At 28.0% G+C, this 25004-nt stretch overlaps 1 pseudogene; it reads right to left on the reverse strand.

The window, feature by feature from the left end:
- Nucleotides 1-25004, reverse strand: part of LOC134326206 (zinc finger protein 208-like) — a 339536-nt pseudogene that overhangs the window by 235114 nt on the left and 79418 nt on the right.

The following is a 25004-nucleotide window of genomic DNA, read 5'->3' on the forward strand; positions in this document are numbered from 1 at the left end:
GCGGCACGGTGGCTAAGTGGGTAGCACTGTCGCCTCACAGCAAGAAGGTCCTGGGTTCGATCCTCAGGTGGAGCGGTCTGGGTCCTTTATGTGTGGAGTTTGCATGTTCTCCCCGTGTCTGCGTGGGTTTACTCCGGGAGCAACGGTTTCCTCCCACAGTCCAAAAACATGCAAGGGAGGTGAATTGGAGACACTGAATTGTCCATGACTGTGTTCGAAATAACCTTGTGAACTGATGAACCTTGTGTGAAAATAAACTACCGTTTCCTGTCATGAATGTAACCAAAAGTGTAAAACATGACGTTAAAATCCTAATAAACAAACAAACAAACTTAAGACCAATACAAAAAAAGGATTTTTAGAAATGTTGGCCAACTGAAAAGTATGAACATGAAAAGTATGAGCATGTACAGCACTCAATACTTAGTTGGGGCTCCTTTTGCCTGGATTACTGCAGCAATGCGGCGTGGCATGGAGTCGATCAGTCTGTGGCACTGCTCAGGTGTTATGAGAGCCCAGGTTGCTCTGATAGTGGCCTTCAGCTCTTCTGAATTGTTGGGTCTGGCGTATCGCATCTTCCTCTTCACAATACCCCATAGATTTTCTATGGGGTTAAGGTCAGGCGAGTTTGCTGGCCAATTAAGAACAGGGATACCATGGTCCTTAAACCAGGTACTGGTAGCTTTGGCACTGTGTGCAGGTGCCAAGTCTTGTTGGAAAATGAAATCTGCATTTCCATAAAGTTGGTCAGCAGCAGGAAGCATGAAGTGCTCTAAAACTTCTTGGTAGACGGCTGCGTTGACCTTGGACCTCAGAAAACACAGTGGACCAACACCAGCACTGGACCTCAAGCAACGTGGATTCTGTGCCTCTCCTCTCTTCCTCCAGACTCTGGGTCTGATTTCCAAAGGTAATGCAAAATTTACTTTCATCAGAGAACATAACTTTGGACCACTCAGCAGCCTTTTTGTCTTTAGCCCAGGCGAGATGCTTCTGACGCTGTCTTTTGTTCAACAGTGGCTTGACACAAGGAATGCGACAGCTGAAACCCATGTCTTGCATACGTCTGTGCGTGGTGGTTCTTGAAGCACTGACTCCAGCTGCAGTCCACTCTTTGTGAATCTCCCCATTATTGGATGGGTTTTGTTTCACAATCCTCTCCAGGGTGCGGTTATCCCTATTGCTTGTACACTTTTTTCTACCACATCTTTTCCTTCCCTTCACCTCTCTATTAATGTGCTTGGACACAGAGCTCTGTGAACAGCCAGCCTCTTTAGCAATGACCTTTTGTGTCTTGCCCTCCTTGTGCAAGGTGTCAATGGTCGTCTTTTGGACAACTGTCAAGTCAGCAGTCTTCCCCATGATTGTGTAGCCTACAGAACTAGACTGAGAGACCATTTAAAGGCCTTTGCAGGTGTTTTGAGTTAATTAGCTGATTAGAGTGTGGCACCAGGTGTCTTCAATATTGTACCTTGTCACAATATTCAAATTTTCTGAGATACTGAATTTGGGGTTTTCATTAGTTGTCAGTTATAATCATCAACATTAAAATAAATAAACATTTGAAATATATCAGTCTGTGTGTAATGAATGAATATAATAAACAAGTTTCACTTTTTGAATGGAATTACTGAAATAAATCAACTTTTTCATGATATTCTAATTTTATGACCAGCACCTGTATATCGCGAGTGAATATCGTTATCGCAAAGATATCATGATATTTTTTAAAGGCCATATCGCCCACCCCTAGTGTTGTGTGCATACTGCACACTTCTGTACTGAAAGCGCTGCGTACTTCCTCCAATCTAGTACAGACTCTGTTAGTATGCGACTCTGGATGCAGCTAATGTTTCTCTCCAGTGTGAATGCACTGGTGTGTTTTGAGATAACTCTGTTGATTAAAACTCTTTCCACACTGTGAGCACTGATACGGTTTCTCTCCAGTGTGAATGCGCTGGTGTATGTTGAGCAAACTCTTTGTATTAAAACCCTTCCCACACTGCGAGCACTGATATGGTTTCTCTCCAGTGTGAATGCGCTGGTGTGTTTTGAGATGACTCTTTGTATTAACACACTTCCCACACTGTGAGCAGGAATATGGTTTTTCTCCAGTGTGAATGCGCTGGTGTATTTTGAGATAACTCTGTGTATTAAAACTCTTTCCACACTGTGAGCACTGATACGGTTTCTCTCCACTGTGAATGCGCTGGTGTATTTTGAGATAACTCTGTGTATTAAAACTCTTTCCACACTGTGAGCACTGATATGGTTTCTCTCCACTGTGAATGCGCTGGTGGATTTTGAGATAACTATGTGTATTAAAACTCTTTCCACATTGTGAGCACTGATACGGTTTCTCTCCAGTGTGAATGCGCTGGTGGGTTTTGAGACAACTCTGTGTATTAAAACTCTTTCCACATTGTGAGCACTGATACGGTTTCTCTCCAGTGTGAATGCGCTGGTGGGTTTTGAGATGACACTGGAACCTGAAGCTCTTCCCACACTGTGAGCACTGATATGGTTTCTCTCCGGTGTGAATGCGCTGGTGTATTTTGAGATTACTCAGGCACCTGAAGCTCTTCCCACACTGTGAGCAGACGTTTCCTTCTTCCTGTGTGGGACTGAGAGAGGTGTTAATGCTGACAGTACCAGAGGACGTTTGCTGATTACTGGAGCTTCTGGTGGGAGTCAGATCCTCATGTTCAGTCTTAATCTTCACCAGAGTCTCATATTTATCATGGTTGCAGCTCTTGATGTGATTGTGGAGCTGATTTTGGGTTGTAGAGGAACGTGGACACGAGGAGCAGCAGAAATCCTTGTTCAGTTCTGAAGCACAAAATAATTAAATACATTTATAACATTATAAATAATCAAATACATTTATAACATTATAAATAATCAAATACATTTATAACATTATAAATAATCAAATACATTTATAACATTATAAATAATCAAATACATTTATAACATTATAAATAATCAAATACATTTATAACATTATAAATAATAAATACATTTATAACATTATAAATAATAAACTACATTTATAACATTATAAATAATAAATACATTTATAACATTATAAAAAATCTGATACATTTATAACATTATAAATAATCAAATACAATTATAACATTATAAATAATCAAATACATTTATAACATTATAAATAATCAAATACATTTTTAACATTATAAATAATCAAATACAAATTATAACATTATAAATAATCAATTACATTTATAACATTATAAATAATCAATTACATTTATAACATTATAAATAATCAAATACATTTATAACATTATAAATAATCAAATACATTTTTCACATTATAAATAATCAAATACATTTATAACATTATAAATAATCAAATACAATTATAACATTATAAATAATAAAATACATTTATAACATTATAAATAATCAAATACATTTTTAACATTATACATAATCAAATACATTTATAACATTATAAATAATCAAATACATTTATAACATTATAAATAATCAAATACATTTATAACATTATAAATAATCAAATACATTTATAACATTATAAATAATCAAATACATTTATAACATTATAAATAATCAAATACATTTATAACATTATAAATGATCAAATACATTTATAACATTATAAATAATCAAATACATTTATAACATTATAAATAATCAAATACATTTATAACATTATAAATGATCAAATACATTTATAACATTATAAATAATCAAATATATTTATAACATTATAAATAATCAAATACATTTATAACATTATAAACAATCAAATACATTCATAAGATTATAAATAATCAAAAATATTTATAACATTATAAATAATCAAATACATTTATAACATTATAAATAATCAAATACATTGATAACGTTATAAATAATCAAATACATTTATAACATTATAAATAATCAAATACATTTATAACATTATAAATAATCAAATACATTTATAACATTATAAATAATCAAATACATTTATAACATTATAAATAATAAATACATTTATAACATTATAAATAATCAAATACAATTATAACATTATAAACAATCAAATACATTTATAACATTATAAATAATCAAATACATTTTTAACATTATACATAATCAAATACATTTATAACATTATAAATAATCAAATACATTTATAACATTATAAATAATCAAATACATTTATAACATTATAAATAATCGAATACATTTATAACATTATAAATAATCAAAAATATTTATAACATTATAAATAATCAAATACATTTATAACATTATAAATAATCAAATACATTTATAACATTATAAATAATCAAATACATTTATAACATTATAAATAATCAAATACATTTATAACATTATAAATAATCAAATACATTTATAACATTATAAATATTAAATACATTTATAACATTATAAATAATCAAATACATTTATAACATTATAAATAATCAAATACATTTATAACATTATAAATAATCAAATACATTTATAACATTATAAATAATCATATACATTTATAACATTATAAATAATCAAATACATTTATAACATTATAAATAATCAAATACATTTATAACATTATAAATAATCAAATACATTTCTAACATTATAAATAATCATATACATTTATAACATTATAAATAATCAAATATATTTATAACATTATAAATAATCAAATACATTTATAACATTATAAACAATCAAATACATTCATAAGATTATAAATAATCAAAAATATTTATAACATTATAAATAATCAAATACATTTATAACATTATAAATAATCAAATACATTGATAACGTTATAAATAATCAAATACATTTATAACATTATAAACAATCAAATACATTCATAAGATTATAAATAATCAAAAATATTTATAACGTTATAAATAATCAAATACATTTATAACATTATAAACAATCAAATACATTCATAAGATTATAAATAATCAAAAATATTTATAACATTATAAATAATCAAATACATTTATAACATTATAAATAATCAAATATATTCATAACATTATAAATAATCAAATACATTTATAACATTATAAATAATCAAATATATTTATAACATTATAAATAATCAAATACATTTATAACATTATAAAATATAAAATACATTAATAACATTATAAATAAATAAATACATTTATACCATTATAAAAAATCAAATACATTAATAACATTATAAAAAACCAGATACATTTATAACATTATAAATAATAAATACATTTATAACAATATAAATAATCAAATACATTTATAACATTATACATAATAATATACATTTATAACATTATAAATAATCAAATACATTTATAACATTATAAATAATCAAATACATTTCTAACATTATAAATAATCGAATACATTTATAACATTATAAATAATCAAATACATTTATAACATTATAAACAATCAAATACATTCATAAGATTATAAATAATCAAAAATATTTATAACATTATAAATAATCAAATACATTTATAACATTATAAATAATCAAATATATTCATAACATTATAAATAATCAAATACATTTATAACATTATAAATAATCAAATATATTTATAACATTATAAATAATCAAATACATTTATAACATTATAAAATATAAAATACATTAATAACATTATAAATAAATCAATACATTTATACCATTATAAAAAATCAAATACATTAATAACATTATAAATAATCAAAAATATTTATAACATTATAAATAATCAAATACATTTATAACATTATAAATAATCAAATACATTTATAACATTATAAATAATCAAATACATTTATAACATTATAAAAAATCAAATACATTTATAACATTATAAATAATCAAATACATTTATAACATTATAAATAATCAAATACATTTATAACATTATAAATAATCAAATACATTTATAACATTATAAATAATAAATACATTTATAACATTATAAATAATCAAATACATTTATAACATTATAAATAATCAAATACATTTATAACATTATAAATAATCAAATACATTTATAACATTATAAATAATCAAATACATTTTTAACATTATAAATAATCATATACATTTATAACATTATAAATAATCAAATACATTTATAACATTATAAATAATAAATACATTTATAACATTATAAATAATCAAATACATTTATAACATTATAAATAATCAAATACATTTATAACATTATAAATAATCAAATACATTTATAACATTATAAATAATCAAATACATTTATAACATTATAAATAATAAATACATTTATAACATTATAAATAATCAAATACATTTATAACATTATAAATAATCAAATACATTTATAACATTATAAATAATCAAATACATTTTTAACATTATAAATAATCATATACATTTTTAACATTATACATAATCAAATACATTTATAACATTATAAATAATCAAATACATTTATAACATTATAAACAATCAAATACATTCATAACATTATAAATAATCAAATACATTTATAACATTATAAATAATCAAATACATTTATAACATTATAAATAATCAAATACATTGATAACGTTATAAATAATCAAATACATTTATAACATTATAAATAATCAAATACATTTATAACATTATAAATAATCAAATACATTTATAACATTATAAATAATCAAATACATTTATAACATTATAAATAATAAATACATTTATAACATTATAAATAATCAAATACAATTATAACATTATAAACAATCAAATACATTTATAACATTATAAATAATCAAATACATTTTTAACATTATACATAATCAAATACATTTATAACAATATAAATAATCAAATACATTTATAACATTATAAATAATCAAATACATTTATAACATTATAAATATTAAATACATTTATAACATTATAAATAATCAAATACATTTATAACATTATAAATAATCAAATACATTTATAACATTATAAATAATCAAATACATTTATAACATTATAAATAATCATATACATTTATAACATTATAAATAATCAAATACATTTATAACATTATAAATAATCAAATACATTTATAACATTATAAATAATCAAATACATTTCTAACATTATAAATAATCATATACATTTATAACATTATAAATAATCAAATATATTTATAACATTATAAATAATCAAATACATTTATAACATTATAAACAATCAAATACATTCATAAGATTATAAATAATCAAAAATATTTATAACATTATAAATAATCAAATACATTTATAACATTATAAATAATCAAATACATTGATAACGTTATAAATAATCAAATACATTTATAACATTATAAACAATCAAATACATTCATAAGATTATAAATAATCAAAAATATTTATAACGTTATAAATAATCAAATACATTTATAACATTATAAACAATCAAATACATTCATAAGATTATAAATAATCAAAAATATTTATAACATTATAAATAATCAAATACATTTATAACATTATAAATAATCAAATATATTCATAACATTATAAATAATCAAATACATTTATAACATTATAAATAATCAAATATATTTATAACATTATAAATAATCAAATACATTTATAACATTATAAAATATAAAATACATTAATAACATTATAAATAAATAAATACATTTATACCATTATAAAAAATCAAATACATTAATAACATTATAAAAAACCAGATACATTTATAACATTATAAATAATAAATACATTTATAACAATATAAATAATCAAATACATTTATAACATTATACATAATAATATACATTTATAACATTATAAATAATCAAATACATTTATAACATTATAAATAATCAAATACATTTCTAACATTATAAATAATCGAATACATTTATAACATTATAAATAATCAAATACATTTATAACATTATAAACAATCAAATACATTCATAAGATTATAAATAATCAAAAATATTTATAACATTATAAATAATCAAATACATTTATAACATTATAAATAATCAAATATATTCATAACATTATAAATAATCAAATACATTTATAACATTATAAATAATCAAATATATTTATAACATTATAAATAATCAAATACATTTATAACATTATAAAATATAAAATACATTAATAACATTATAAATAAATCAATACATTTATACCATTATAAAAAATCAAATACATTAATAACATTATAAATAATCAAAAATATTTATAACATTATAAATAATCAAATACATTTATAACATTATAAATAATCAAATACATTTATAACATTATAAATAATCAAATACATTTATAACATTATAAAAAATCAAATACATTTATAACATTATAAATAATCAAATACATTTATAACATTATAAATAATCAAATACATTTATAACATTATAAATAATCAAATACATTTATAACATTATAAATAATAAATACATTTATAACATTATAAATAATCAAATACATTTATAACATTATAAATAATCAAATACATTTATAACATTATAAATAATCAAATACATTTATAACATTATAAATAATCAAATACATTTTTAACATTATAAATAATCATATACATTTATAACATTATAAATAATCAAATACATTTATAACATTATAAATAATAAATACATTTATAACATTATAAATAATCAAATACATTTATAACATTATAAATAATCAAATACATTTATAACATTATAAATAATCAAATACATTTATAACATTATAAATAATCAAATACATTTATAACATTATAAATAATAAATACATTTATAACATTATAAATAATCAAATACATTTATAACATTATAAATAATCAAATACATTTATAACATTATAAATAATCAAATACATTTTTAACATTATAAATAATCATATACATTTTTAACATTATACATAATCAAATACATTTATAACATTATAAATAATCAAATACATTTATAACATTATAAACAATCAAATACATTCATAACATTATAAATAATCAAATACATTTATAACATTATAAATAATCAAATACATTTATAACATTATAAATAATCAAATACATTGATAACGTTATAAATAATCAAATACATTTATAACATTATAAATAATCAAATACATTTATAACATTATAAATAATCAAATACATTTATAACATTATAAATAATCAAATACATTTATAACATTATAAATAATAAATACATTTATAACATTATAAATAATCAAATACAATTATAACATTATAAACAATCAAATACATTTATAACATTATAAATAATCAAATACATTTTTAACATTATACATAATCAAATACATTTATAACAATATAAATAATCAAATACATTTATAACATTATAAATAATCAAATACATTTATAACATTATAAATAATAAATACATTTATAACATTATAAATAATTAAATACATTTATAACATTATAAATAATCAAATACATTTATAACATTATAAATAATCAAATACATTTATAACATTATAAATAATCAAATACATTTATAACATTATAAATAATAAATACATTTATAAAATTATGAATAATCAAATACATTTATAACATTATAAATAATCAAATACATTTATAAAATTATAAATAATCAAATACATTTATAACATTATAAAAAACCAGATACATTTATAACATTATAAATAATAAATACATTTATAACAATATAAATAATCAAATACATTTATAACATTATACATAATAATATACATTTATAACATTATAAATAATCAAATACATTTATAAAATTATGAATAATCAAAAATATTTATAACATTATGAATAATCATATACATTTATAAAATTATAAATAATCAAATACATTTATAACATTATAAAAAACCAGATACATTTATAACATTATAAATAATAAATACATTTATAACAATATAAATAATCAAATACATTTATAACATTATACATAATAATATACATTTATAACATTATAAATAATCAAATACATTTATAACATTATAAATAATCGAATACATTTATAACATTATAAATAATCAAATACATTTATAACATTATAAATAATCAAATACATTTATAACTTTATAAATAATCAAATACATTTATAACATTATAAATAATCCAATACATTTATAACATTATAAATAATCAAATACATTTATAACATTATAAATAATCAAATACATTCATAACATTATAAATAATCAAATACATTTATAACATTATAAATAATAAAATACATTTATAACATTATAAATAATCAAATACATTTATAACATTATAAATAATCCAATACATTTATAACATTATAAATAATCAAATACATTTATAACATTATAAATAATCAAATACATTCATAACATTATAAATAATCAAATACATTTATAACATTATAAATAATCAAATACATTTATAACATTATAAATAATCAAATACATTTATTACATTATAAATAATAAATACATTTATAACATTATAAATAATCAAATACATTTATAACATTATAATTAATAAAATACATTTATAACATTATAAATAATCAAATACATTTATAACATTATAAATAATCACATACATTTATAACATTATAAATAATAAATACATTTATAACATTATAATTAATCGAATACATTTAAAACATTAAAAATAATCATATACATTTATAACATTAAAAATAATCAAATACATTTATAACATTATAAAAAACCAGATACATTTATAACATTATAAATAATAAATACATTTATAACAATATAAATAATCAAATACATTTATAACATTATACATAATAATATACATTTATAACATTATAAATAATCAAATACATTTATAACATTATAAATAATCAAATACATTTATAACATTATAAATAATCATATACATTTATAACATTAAAAATAATCCCATACATTTATAACATTATAAATAATCAAATACATTTATAACATTATAAATAATCACATACATTTATAACATTATAAATAATCAAATACATTTATAAATAATCACATACATTTATAACATTATAAATAATCAAATACATTTATAACATTATAATTAATAAAATACATTTATTACATTATAAATAATCAGATACATTTATAACATTATAAATAATCAAATACATTTATAACATTATAAATAATCAAATACATTTATAACATTATAAATAATCAAATACATTTATAACATTATAAATAATCAAATACATTTATAACATTATAATTAATAAAATACATTTATTACATTATAAATAATCACATACATTTATAACATTATAAATAATCAAATACATTTATAACATTATAATTAATAAAATACATTTATTACATTATAAATAATCAGATACATTTATAACATTATAAATAATCAAATACATTTATAACATTATAAATAATCAAATACATTTATAACATTATAAATAATCAAATACATTTATAACATTATAAATAATCAAATATATTTATAACATTATAAATAATCAGATACATTTATAACATTATAAATAATCAAATACATTTATAACATTATAAATAATCAAATACATTTATAACATTATAAATAATCAAATACATTTATAACATTATAAATAATCAAATACATTTATAACATTATAAATAATCAAATACATTTATTACATTATAAATAATCACATACATTTATAACATTATAAATAATCAAATACATTTATAACATTATAATTAATAAAATACATTTATAACATTATAAATAATCAAATACATTTATAACATTATAAATAATCACATACATTTATAACATTATAAATAATAAATACATTTATTACATTATAATTAATCGAATACATTTAAAACATTAAAAATAATCATATACATTTATAACATTAAAAATAATCAAATACATTTATAACATTATAAAAAACCAGATACATTTATAACATTATAAATAATAAATACATTTATAACAATATAAATAATCAAATACATTTATAACATTATACATAATAATATACATTTATAACATTATAAATAATCAAATACATTTATAACATTATAAATAATCAAATACATTTATAACATTATAAATAATCATATACATTTATAACATTAAAAATAATCCCATACATTTATAACATTATAAATAATCAAATACATTTATAACATTATAAATAATCACATACATTTATAACATTATAAATAATCAAATACATTTATAAATAATCACATACATTTATAACATTATAAATAATCAAATACATTTATAACATTATAATTAATAAAATACATTTATTACATTATAAATAATCAGATACATTTATAACATTATAAATAATCAAATACATTTATAACATTATAAATAATCAAATACATTTATAACATTATAAATAATCAAATACATTTATAACATTATAAATAATCAAATATATTTATAACATTATAAATAATCAAATACATTTATAACATTATAAATAATAAAATACATTTATTACATTATAAATAATCACATACATTTATAACATTATAATTAATAAAATACATTTATTACATTATAAATAATCAGATACATTTATAACATTATAAATAATCAAATACATTTATAACATTATAAATAATCAAATACATTTATAACATTATAAATAATCAAATACATTTATAACATTATAAATAATCAAATATATTTATAACATTATAAATAATCAGATACATTTATAACATTATAAATAATCAAATACATTTATAACATTATAAATAATCAAATACATTTATAACATTATAAATAATCAAATACATTTATAACATTATAAATAATCAAATACATTTATAACATTATAAATAATCAAATACATTTATAACATTATAAATAATCACATACATTTATAACATTATAAATAATCAAATACATTTATAACATTATAAATAATAAAATACATTTATTACATTATAAATAATCACATACATTTATAACATTATAAATAATCAAATACATTTATAACATTATAATTAATAAAATACATTTATTACATTATAAATAATCAGATACATTTATAACATTATAAATAATCAAATACATTTATAACATTATAAATAATCAAATACATTTATAACATTATAAATAATCAAATATATTTATAACATTATAAATAATCAAATACATTTATAACATTATAAACAATCAAATACATTCATAAGATTATAAATAATCAAAAATATTTATAACATTATAAATAATCAAATACATTTATAACATTATAAATAATCAAATACATTTATAACATTATAAATAATCAAATATATTCATAACATTATAAATAATCAAATACATTTATAACATTATAAATAATCAAATACATTTATAACATTATAAAATATAAAATACATTAATAACATTATAAATAAATAAATACATTTATACCATTATAAAAAATCAAATACATTAATAACATTATAAAAAGCGCTATATAAGTTAAACTTATCACTATTATTATTATTGTAGTTTGTGTGGTTCTTAACACCAGATCAGCTGCTGTCTCTATTATCATGGCTGAACAGATTCTCACAAGTTGGGCTCGACGGTTTTCTTTATTTGTGTAAATAGAGATTAGAGTCGTTTGCGTGACTGTGAGGGTTTAGTGGTGCTGTTAGTGTTAGTATTAGTGATAGACACAAATAAATTCAATAATAAATGTTAGTTTTACTTACTGAGTTCATCTTTATCTTCAGGTTCTTCCTTCTTCACAGGCTTCATCTGGAAACCTGCACACTGTTGGTCCTCTGGGGTGAGGTGTTCCTCAGAGGTGACGTGTTCCACAGGGATTAAAGATCCTTCACCTGAAATTCATCAATATGTGAAGAAGAAACTCAACAACTGAGGGAAACTGAAGGTTGTGGGTTTAGTTACCACAAATAAATACTACTGTACTTAGATTTAATCCAGACTGGAAGTATCAGCACTTCTCCACAGGACAGTACGGTACAGTACAGGTTCTAATCCCACTATCCACATTTTCTTATCAGTTCTAATGATTAGTGACTCCAATACTAACCACACTGTACTGTACCACACTGTACTGTACTGTACCACACCTCACTGTACTGTACCTCACTGTACTGTACCATACTGTACTGTACCATACTGTACTGTACTGTACTGTACCTCACTGTACTGTACTGTACCACACTGTACTGTAAAACACTGTACTGTACCACACTGTACTGTACCATACTGTACTGTACCTCACTGTACTGTACCTCACTGTACTGTACCACACTGTACTGTAAAACACTGTACTGTACCACACTGTACTGTACCTCACTGTACTGTACCATACTGTACTGTACCATACTGTACTGTACTGTACCTCACTGTACTGTACTGTACCACACTGTACTGTAAAACACTGTACTGTACCACACTGTACTGTACCATACTGTACTGTACCTCACTGTACTGTACCTCACTGTACTGTACCACACTGTACTGTAAAACACTGTACTGTACCACACTGTACTGTACCATACTGTACTGTACCTCACTGTACTGTACCTCACTGTACTGTACCAAACTGTACTGTACCATACTGTACCTCACTGTACTGTACCTCACTGTACTGTACCACACTGTACTGTACCACACTGTACTGTACCTCACTGTACTGTACCATACTGTACTGCACCTCACTGTACTGTACCTCACTGTACTGTACCACACTGTACTGTACCATACTGTACTGTACCTCACTGTACTGTACCATACTGTACTGCACCTCACTGTACTGTACCTCACTGTACTGTACCATACTGTACTGTACCACACTCTACTGTACCATACTGTACTGTACCTCACTGTACTGTACCTCACTGTACTGTACCATACTGTACTGTACCACACTGTACTGTACCACACTGTAAAGTAAAACACTGTACTGTACCACACTGTACTGTACCATACTGTACTGTACCTCACTGTACTGTACCTCACTGTACTGTACCAAACTGTACTGTACCTCACTGTACTGTACCACACTGTACTGTACCATACTGTACTGTACCTCACTGTACTGTACTGTACCACACTGTACTGTACCATACTGTACTGCACCTCACTGTACTGTACCTTACTGTACTGTACCATACTGTACTGTACCTCACTGTACTGTACCATACTGTACCACACTCTACTGTACCATACTGTACTGTACCTCACTGTACTGTACCACACTGTACTGTACCATACTGTACTGTACCTCACTGTACTGTACCTCACTGTACTGTACCTCACTGTACTGTACCATACTGTACTGTACCTCACTGTACTGTACCATACTGTACCACACTGTAATGTACAATACTGTACCACACTGTAATGTACCACACTGTACCTCACTGTACTGTACCTCACTGTACTGTACCATACTGTACCATACTGTACTATACTGTGCCTCACTGTACTGTACCACACTGTAATGTACCACACTGTACTGTACCACACTGTACTGTACCATACTGTACTGTACCATACTGTACCACACTGTACTGTACTGTACCATACTGTACCACACTGTACTGTACCACACTGTACTGTACCACACTGTAATGTACCACACTGTACTGTACCACACTGTACTGTACCACATTGTAATGTACCATACTGTACCACACTGTAATGTACCACACTGTACTGTACTACACTGTACTGTACCATACTGTACTGTACCACACTGTACTGTACCACACTGTACCTCACTGTACTGCACCACACTGTCTGGTAGGAAAGTGGCATCATGCTCCAAATTTACTTACAGAAGTTACTTCCATCTTCATCTTTTTCCTCCTTTTTTATTAGTTTCTGGAATCCTTCATTGTGTGGATCCATGGGGGTTATGTGTTCCTCTTCTGCTAAATTCATTATTAAAGATCTGATAGACAGACAGATATATGAACTTTATTACCTATTATAGAGAAATCCAGGAAAATTCTTTTAGACTCTTTAACTGTTTATTTTTAATGCTGTGAGGCTGTAAACAGAGTGAAAATGTTGAAACTATTGTGGGACTGAGCAGCATCAGACAGAAAAGACTTCTAATAGAACTTTTTGGGTTGGTTTCACAGACAGGGATTAAGCCTAGTCCTAGACTACACAGCATTTTGAATGGAGATTCTCTATTTAAAGCAACATGTAGTCCTGGACTATAAGCCTTAATCCCTGTCTGGGAAACAAGCCTTTGAGTTTGGTGGAAGTGGTTTTGTGGCCCAAAGTGAAATGATGAAGTCTGATGTTCTTTACATCTAGTTTCTCATCTGTAATATTTGGTTATATACTTTGAATGGGACTCTTATTTTGATATACCTGCATGAGAAACAGTGTGTGTGTGGTTTACCGCTAGTTGGCTTCGCACCGGTGTATGTTACGTGCATGAGTGAATGAGTGTAGCGGGAGTTAATAAAGATAAAGTTATAAAGTTAATATAACCGTGTGGAACTGGAATTATTAATAAAGAGACAGGCACAACATGGTGTCAGAGTAACCCGCGGACCCACATAAAGAACATTAAAAGGCTTAATCTGTTAAAGAAAGAAAAAGATGGAGGCTTTCGGTGTTCCGACCCCACAGATGGACTGGCAATCGTCCAACCTGCCCGACGCATGGCGCCGTTTTAAACAACATGCAGAGCTCATGTTTTCAGGACCGCTCAACCAAAAAACAGAGGAACAGAAATGCAGTTTTCTCCTACTGTGGATTGGGGACAAAGGACGGGACATAAGCAACACATGGACCGTGACAGAGGATGATGCTAAACGGCTAAAAACATACTATGATGGCTTCACAGCATACCTCACGCCGAAAGCTAACCCTATCTTTGCCAGATACAAGTTCCACGAGAAGATACAGGGGAGCGGTGAGTCATTCGAGCATTTTGTCACAGAGCTGAAACTACTCGTTAAAGACTGTGATTATGCTAACAGTGATGAAATGGTCCGGGACCGTATTGTTTTTGCCACAAACTCTCCCAAAGTCAGAGAAAAGCTACTGAGCCAAGGACCCGACCTAACACTAGATAAAGCTATCGACATAGGCCGTTCCTACGAGCTAGCTCAGCTCCAGCTAAAAGCCATGGCTAGTGACAGCCACGAGGTGCATGCAATACACCGAAAAACTGGTAAACATAGCTTTGCTAAACAAGCCAACAGACCAGATGAAAGCCAGAAAGTGCCCAATAAAGCCTGTGGTAGGTGTGGAGGCCACCACAACAAACAGACAGAGTGTCCAGCAAAGGGGAAGCAGTGTTTAAAGTGCGAAAAATATAACCATTTTGCAAAAGCATGCAGATCCAATTCCTATACTCCACCTAGAAGATGGCACAAAGAAGTGCATTCTGTAAAAGAAACTCAGGAAGATCTTGACTCTGAGCTGTTTGTAGACACCGTTACAGCAGCAGAAGAGGAGGACGAGGACAGTGCATATGCAGACATAGAACTGGGACCAGGTAATGCAAAACTGACATTTAAATTGGACACTGGTGCACAAACAAACGTGATACCCACAAAAGACTTTAATAAGCTAATGTCCAGCACACTGAAAAAAGACAAACACAAGCTGTATGGCTATGGAGGGCATCCACTGAAAGTGATTGGTTACTGCACCCTTGTAAGCAGATACAAAGACAGATCAACAACACAGAAGTTTTATGTTGTAGACTGCAACAGCCCACCCATCCTAGGCTACAAAGCATGCAAAGCCCTTGGACTCATAAAGGTGGTCTATGCGATTTCTGCTACAAGCAACAAAGAGCCCATGAACAAGCCAACCGACATATTGAGTGAGTACTCAGATGTTTTTAAAGGAATTGGTGCATTTCAGGGTGAGTGCAGTTTCAGAATAGACCCCAGCGTAGCACCAGTAGTTTGTCCCCCAAGGAGAGTACCTTTTGCCCTCAGAGATAGTCTTAAAGTAGAGTTAGAGAACATGGAAAAAGATGGCATAATATGCAGGGTAACTGAGCCGACTGAATGGGTAAATGCACTTGTAATATGTGAAAAACCAAAAACAAACAAGCTCCGTGTATGCCTGGACCCAAGACCCCTGAACAAAGCAATAATGAGGCCACATTACCCCCTCCCAACGCTTGACGACATAACGTACAAGTTGGCTGGAGCAAGGTATTTTAGCATATTAGATGCTAGATCTGGTTATTGGGCCATTAAGCTCAGTGAGGAGTCGTCCCTACTCACTACCTTCAACACCATATTTGGTAGATATCGCTTCCTCAGGCTCCCTTTTGGCATCATGTCTGCCCAGGATAGAATAGAATAGAATAGAATAGAATGCCTTTATTGTCATTGCACAGTGCACAACGAAATTTTTGAGCATCTCCTTGACGGTACATGTATGTACACACAGACATATATATACACATGTATTTACAAAATAAACATATACACATCTAGATACAGAAATAAACGTGTGGTTTTAAGAACTTTCCAGAAAAGAAAAGAAGAAGAAGGTTATTGCACGGTCTCTATAAATTGCACATTATTTCCTAGGATGTAAAGTTTGATAGTTTAGTGTTTTTATGGCGGAGGGGTAAAAGCTTTTCAGGAGTCTGGAAGTACGGGCCTTGATACTCCTATAGCGCCTACCAGAGGGCAACAAGGAGAACAGGTTGCAACAAGGGTGAAGAATTCACCCTTGAATGAATTCCAGAGGAGAATCGATGAAACATATGAGGGCCTGGAGGGTGTGGCTGGTATAGTGGACGACATCATTGTGTTTGGGAAAACAAAAGAGGAGCATGACCGCAACTTAAAAGCTATGCTCTGTCGGACCAGAGAAAGAGGTCTGAAACTCAACCCAGACAAGTGTCGCATCTGTGTCAAGGAAGTCAGCTACTTCGGACACAAGCTCACAGCTAATGGACTAGAACCAGACCCCCTAAAGGTGAAAGCAATCCGTGACATGCCGCCACCAGAAAATGAAGCAGAACTGGAGACAATTCTTGGCATGGTAAATTATCTTGCTAAGTTTGCCCCTAATCTGGCTGAGGTGAGCGCACCACTCAGACACCTCCTCCGACAAGACACAGAGTTCAGTTGGGACACAACACACGAAAGAGCATTTGAAAAGATGAAGGAGACAATAACAGCTGAACCAGGGCCAGTGCTAGCCTACTTTGACCCAAAAAAGGAAGTGACACTACAAGTGGATGCATCAAAACATGGTCTGGGTGCAACAATCATGCAAAAAGGTCGTCCAGTTGCATACGCATCAAAACTTCTCAACAGTACTGAGCAAAACTATGCCCAAATAGAGAAGGAGCTTTATGCTGTTCTGTATGGATGTAAAAGATTCCATGAATACATATACGGACGACATGTAACTGTTGAATCAGATCATAAGCCACTTGAGTCAATACTTCGTAAGCCGTTGGCTCTTGCACCGCCACGCCTACAGCGCATGCTGCTCGCGCTGCAGAAATACAGCATCACTCTCATCCACAAACCAGGAAAAGACATTCCGGTTGCTGACACACTGTCAAGGAAATCCATGAATGATGAGGACAGTTCACTAACTGAGGACATGGAGACTCAAATACACACTGTCATCAGCACAATGCCAGTAAGTACAAACAGGCTAGGTGACCTTAAGATAGCCACGACTGAGGACGAGCAATTGTCTTCCCTCAGACATGTCATTCGTTCAGGTTGGCCAGAAATGAGAAAAAAATGTTCCCCACTCATCAGTGACTACTGGAACCACCGTGATGAAATCACAGAGGCTGATGGAATCCTCCTGAAAGGTGAGAAAATAATAATCCCTCACAAGCTCAGAAAAGAAATGCTACAACGCATACACACAGGACATTTTGGTGTAGAGAAGAGCAAACACAGATCTAGAGACATTATGTTTTGGCCAGGTATGAGTCAACAGATAGAAGAAACGGTAATGAAGTGCGACATATGCCAAACACACCGCAATTCTAATCAGAAAGAACCAATGCTCTCACATGCAGTCCCTGAGAACCCATGGCAAACTGTAGCAACAGACTTGTTCACTTGGAACTCAGAGAACTACATCATCATATGTGACTACCTGAGCCGGTACTTTGAAATTGAACGCCTGCACAACATCACTACAGCTGCTGTCATTCATAAGATGAAAGGCACATTTGCCAGACACGGCATTCCAGAAAAAGTTGTAAGTGACAATGGGCCATGTTACAATTCCAGAGAATTTCGTCAGTTTGCAGAGATCTGGGGTTTTCAGCACGTCACTTCAAGCCCACGTTATCCGCAGAGCAACGGTTTAGCTGAAAAGACTGTCCAGACTGTAAAGCGAATTCTCACGAAGGCCAAAGAGGATGGAAAAGATCCCTATCTCAGTCTATTAGAATATAGGAACACTCCTGTAGACGGACTGAAATCACCAGCCCAAATTCTTATGAGTCGTAGGCTGCGCTCCATCCTGCCCACAACAACAAAACAGCTCCGACCTCAGACAATCTCTCAGAAAACTGTACAAGCCAAAAGAAAAGAATGTCAGCGTCGCCAAAGGCAACACTACAACAAAGCTGCCAGACCTTTATCAACACTGCCACTTGGAGCACCAATACGTTTCCAGCAGGTAGATGGTCGATGGCAACCAGCCATAGTCACACGACCAGCAGAGACCCCACGCAGCTACCATATCAAAACCAGCGATGGACAAACCTTCAGGCGGAATAGGCGACACCTTCTCATAGCTCAAGACAACCCATCTACATCCACCTTGCAGCAGCCCGAGGTCAACAGGAACAACACAACCCCTGGAGAAGACACATCAACAGTACAACTACCTCAACACACTCAAGAATGTGAACCAGATCCTGCTGAGCCCCAGCTCAGAACAAGATGTGGACGTGTATAATAATAAATAATCTGCTATTTATGTTCAGATGTGCAGTTCACTACTGTTGCAATATTCTTCTGAGTATGTTCATATGTTGTTTATATATATATATTTTTTTTTTTATGTGTTATCGCAACACTTAAATTGTTGAAGGGAGATGTAATATTTGGTTATATACTTTGAATGGGACTCTTATTTTGATATACCTGCATGAGAAACAGTGTGTGTGTGGTTTACCGCTAGTTGGCTTCGCACCGGTGTATGTTACGTGCATGAGTGAATGAGTGTAGCGGGAGTTAATAAAGATAAAGTTATAAAGTTAATATAACCGTGTGGAACTGGAATTATTAATAAAGAGACAGGCACAACAACTTGTCTCCTGACCCCTCAACTGGTCTTGGTCAATTGGTCACCTCCATGATAAGAAAACACCTGAACTACCACAATAGTATTTATTTATTTTTAAATGTTATTTCAAAACATGTCAGTGCAGTCTGTATTAGGATTGATATGAACTGGGTTTTATGCACTAGAAGATGGTGGGATAATTAAATGTAAATATGAGTATTTCTTTTAACAAAAGAGTTTAGCTACCACTAATTTGGTCTATAGATAAACACAAAGAACAAAGACTCATGATGATAGAACAATGCAACACTGTTCAGTCCACAGCCCTCCATTCACACCTTCTCATGTACATTCTGGTTGAGGACGGTTCATTATTTTCTAAGTGGAAATCATCTAAAGACTAGAATTTAGTGTAGACCTAGAAATGTTAAAGTAAGAGGCTATTCATTTATAAAAACTTAGCAAACACCATAAAGACCAGGGTAAAATTTTTCCACTTGAAAGTAAAAGTTGTTCTGTGTTTATTAAAGTAGTTTAAACTTGAATAATGAATAAAAACAGATTCAGATCTGAGGTTGGTACATTACACCACATTACTTTTGATGATTAATGATCATATTCATACCATCATGTACATTTGATAATTGAAGTAGAACAGTTCTAGTGGATATTAGTAGAAAAAGAAAGTACACATAGCTTTTTCTGTACAATAGAGTATCATTTTATTTTCTCCTCTGAATGCGCTGGTGTTTTTCAAGACGACTTCAGTCACAAAAACATAACTTCTGTGTGACCGTACTGGTGTCTATTAAAAATGCTGCTTCCAGTAAAACTTCATCTGCACTATAAGCAGCAATATGGGTCATCCTCTTATGTGAATGCGCTGGTATGGTGTACTTAAAGGATATTCCTTTCACTAAAGTTCTTTCCAGACAGTGAACTGTGATACGACCTCTTTCCTGTGTGAATGCGCTGGTGTTGTTGTAGAACATAATGAGCAATAAAATACTTCCCACACTCTTAACAGTGATGTAGTTTTTCTATGTGAATACGTTGATGCTGTTCAGAGGTTAACATTAGCTAAGTTAACGTTAATAATTGTTAATTATTAATATTAATTGTTAATAAGGCCTGCAACGCTGTAAACTGTGACATCGTTTAACAGTCACCACAGGATCCTTACAAAACATTGTAATTTTCAGAAAGATTCGATTTATTTTGAGGATACTGTATTGAATTGCATAAAACTGTTAAAGATGATCTTTCTGTGATTACAGGTGAACAATGCTGAATGGGTTGTTAATGGAAAAGAACAAAGCAGGTTGAAGGTTGAGAAGTGGTTTACCTCACTATGTTTGCTACCCAGGGTCTACCTAGGAACACGGTTCATTTCATGTTAAGTCGGGTATGTGAGTCGACAGTGTTGAGTGGAGTTTTATACCAAAACTACTGTGTTTCTGCAACCCTGCATTTCTGAAGCTCTTGTGTTATTTCTAATGTAACTTTATCTAGATTCATTGTTCATTGTTGTACTATGCATTCAATACTGAATGATTCAACAGTGAAAGTGTTTTTCTGTAATATGAATTAACATGAATTTTGTACATGATAAGTTAACGCACATTGTGTAATTTTAAATGTGTTGTTTTAAATGTATTTTGAAAGTTGCATGGATTAAAGTAAGAATGTTTTTAAGGAAATTTTGTACTTTTACACGTTTTTGTTTAAAGTGCTTTAAGCATTTGCAGTGATTTAAATAAACAATTTGATATGTTGCAATAATTGTCTGTGTGGATTAAATAGTAGTATTGTGTAAGTTTTAAGTAAAATAAGTACAATTTACAGAGTTTCTAAAATTTAAAATTAAATAATAAGAATTTAACAAATAATTACAGTACTGTACAGTTAACCTAAGTTTTTACTGTGGTGTTACTGTAAAATGCAATTACAGTAACATTAAGTTCCTGTAAAAGTAAAATACAGTTATGGTACTGTAAAAACCCTTTGAAATGTCTAACAGTGTACCTATAGATTTATCTGTATTTATGGTGTAGAAATATGTGAACTGTTGGATTTACTGAAGCACTTTCTACATTCTGAGCAGTGATACGAGCTCACTGAGGAAACATAAAGATTAATAAAGGGAAGGAAACAAAACCTGAAAATAAGAGCTTTACCTTCCGTTCAAATCCTGTTCAAACTGCTGAGAATGAGAGAAGTTCATAAGACTGTACTTGTACTCGGTCCGTTTACCTCCAGCAGCAACTGGAACCAACGCCAAACAAATCAACTCTACCCAGGGATGCCAAGTCCAGCAGAAATATCCAGCTCAAAGTCTGTCTAAACCCGCCCTTCACATGCTAAATCTAGCAGACCTTGTTCATAGGTATGTGAGCACAAATCCTCATTAAACACATTTTGTACGGTTTGCAGTAAAAGCTTTTAGACAGCCGTGACACATTTTGAAAGTAGTCCAATTTTGGCGGGAAAATCGTGAGAGTTGCCAGGTTTAATAAAATTATTCAGCCTAATGTCTGGTCTAAAATCAACCCTGAAAATGAAACTAGAATCCAGAGTGTCTCAGATATTGGTGAAATGGCAAATGATCTATCAGTACTACCAGTGAATATTTTATTATTAAAGTAAGAGGCTATTCATTTATAAAAACTTAGCATTCATAATATGAAGAATTTATGCAAACAACATAAAGACCAGGGTAAAATTCTTCCACTTGAAAGTAAAAGTTGTTCTGTTTATTAAAGTAGATTAAACTTGAATAGTGAATAAAAACAGATTCAGATCTGAGGTTGGTACATTACACCACATTACATTTGATGATTAATGATCATATTCATACCATAATGTATATTCAATAATTGAAGTAAAACAGTTCTAGAAAACCATACAGCTTTACATCCTGTGTTACATCCTCTGTTTTATTTTAAAGCCTGAAATTCTATCCTAAATAGTTCCGCCAGACGCTTTTACCGTAATGTTTAGTATACGCACATCTTCACAAACAATGTGGGAGCTGATTTGACTGAGCATTTTGAAGTGGAGGCTTGACCACAGTAGTAAATCAAACAGTTTACAGACACACAAGTGCACAGTAAATATTTCTTAACCATAAATACAGATAAATCTATAGGTGGGTGTTTCCTCTTATAGTTTTCTTATTGTTCCTCATATACAGTAGAAACTAATTCACACAAATATACATACAGCATTTTACATGACTTAGATTCTTATCATAAAAGCTTTATCTAAGTTCATGTCATTTCACTTTACAGAAAAGCCTTTCAATTCCTTGTTTGTGTTTAGGATTAAATGTAAATAACTTCTTGAGAAGTTGAGAGGTCAGGAGACAAGTGTTTCTTTATTGATGAATAAATGTATTTGTTAAACTGTAAATTCCATCCGAGTCCTCTGTGTGATGAGAGTTTGGTTTTGAATCCGATGTCAGCAAATGTGTCCACGGTTGTTAACTGGGACTAAACTCACGTTCCATGTATTTGTATGTAAGCTTGAGCTGGAGTGACGATAGAAAGTAGATGTAAAGGACTGGGTGGGTAATAATTCAAAATAGTTCTTCATGTAACCTGAAATTCTATTCATAAACCATAAGAGAATAAAAAGATTAAATCATTAATAAAGAAGATTGGAGAGGAGAAGAAAACAGGAGAGGAAAAAACAGAAAAGAGTAGAAGTGAAATTCAGAGCTTTTAGTATTTAAAGTGTTACTATTAAATGTTCTTTTATGAGATCTAAAACGATTATAAAATGACTATTGGTTTAATGATAAAATATT

Source organism: Trichomycterus rosablanca, chromosome 14 (genome assembly GCF_030014385.1).
Source record: "Trichomycterus rosablanca isolate fTriRos1 chromosome 14, fTriRos1.hap1, whole genome shotgun sequence".
In the NCBI taxonomy this organism is placed as follows: domain Eukaryota; kingdom Metazoa; phylum Chordata; class Actinopteri; order Siluriformes; family Trichomycteridae; genus Trichomycterus; species Trichomycterus rosablanca.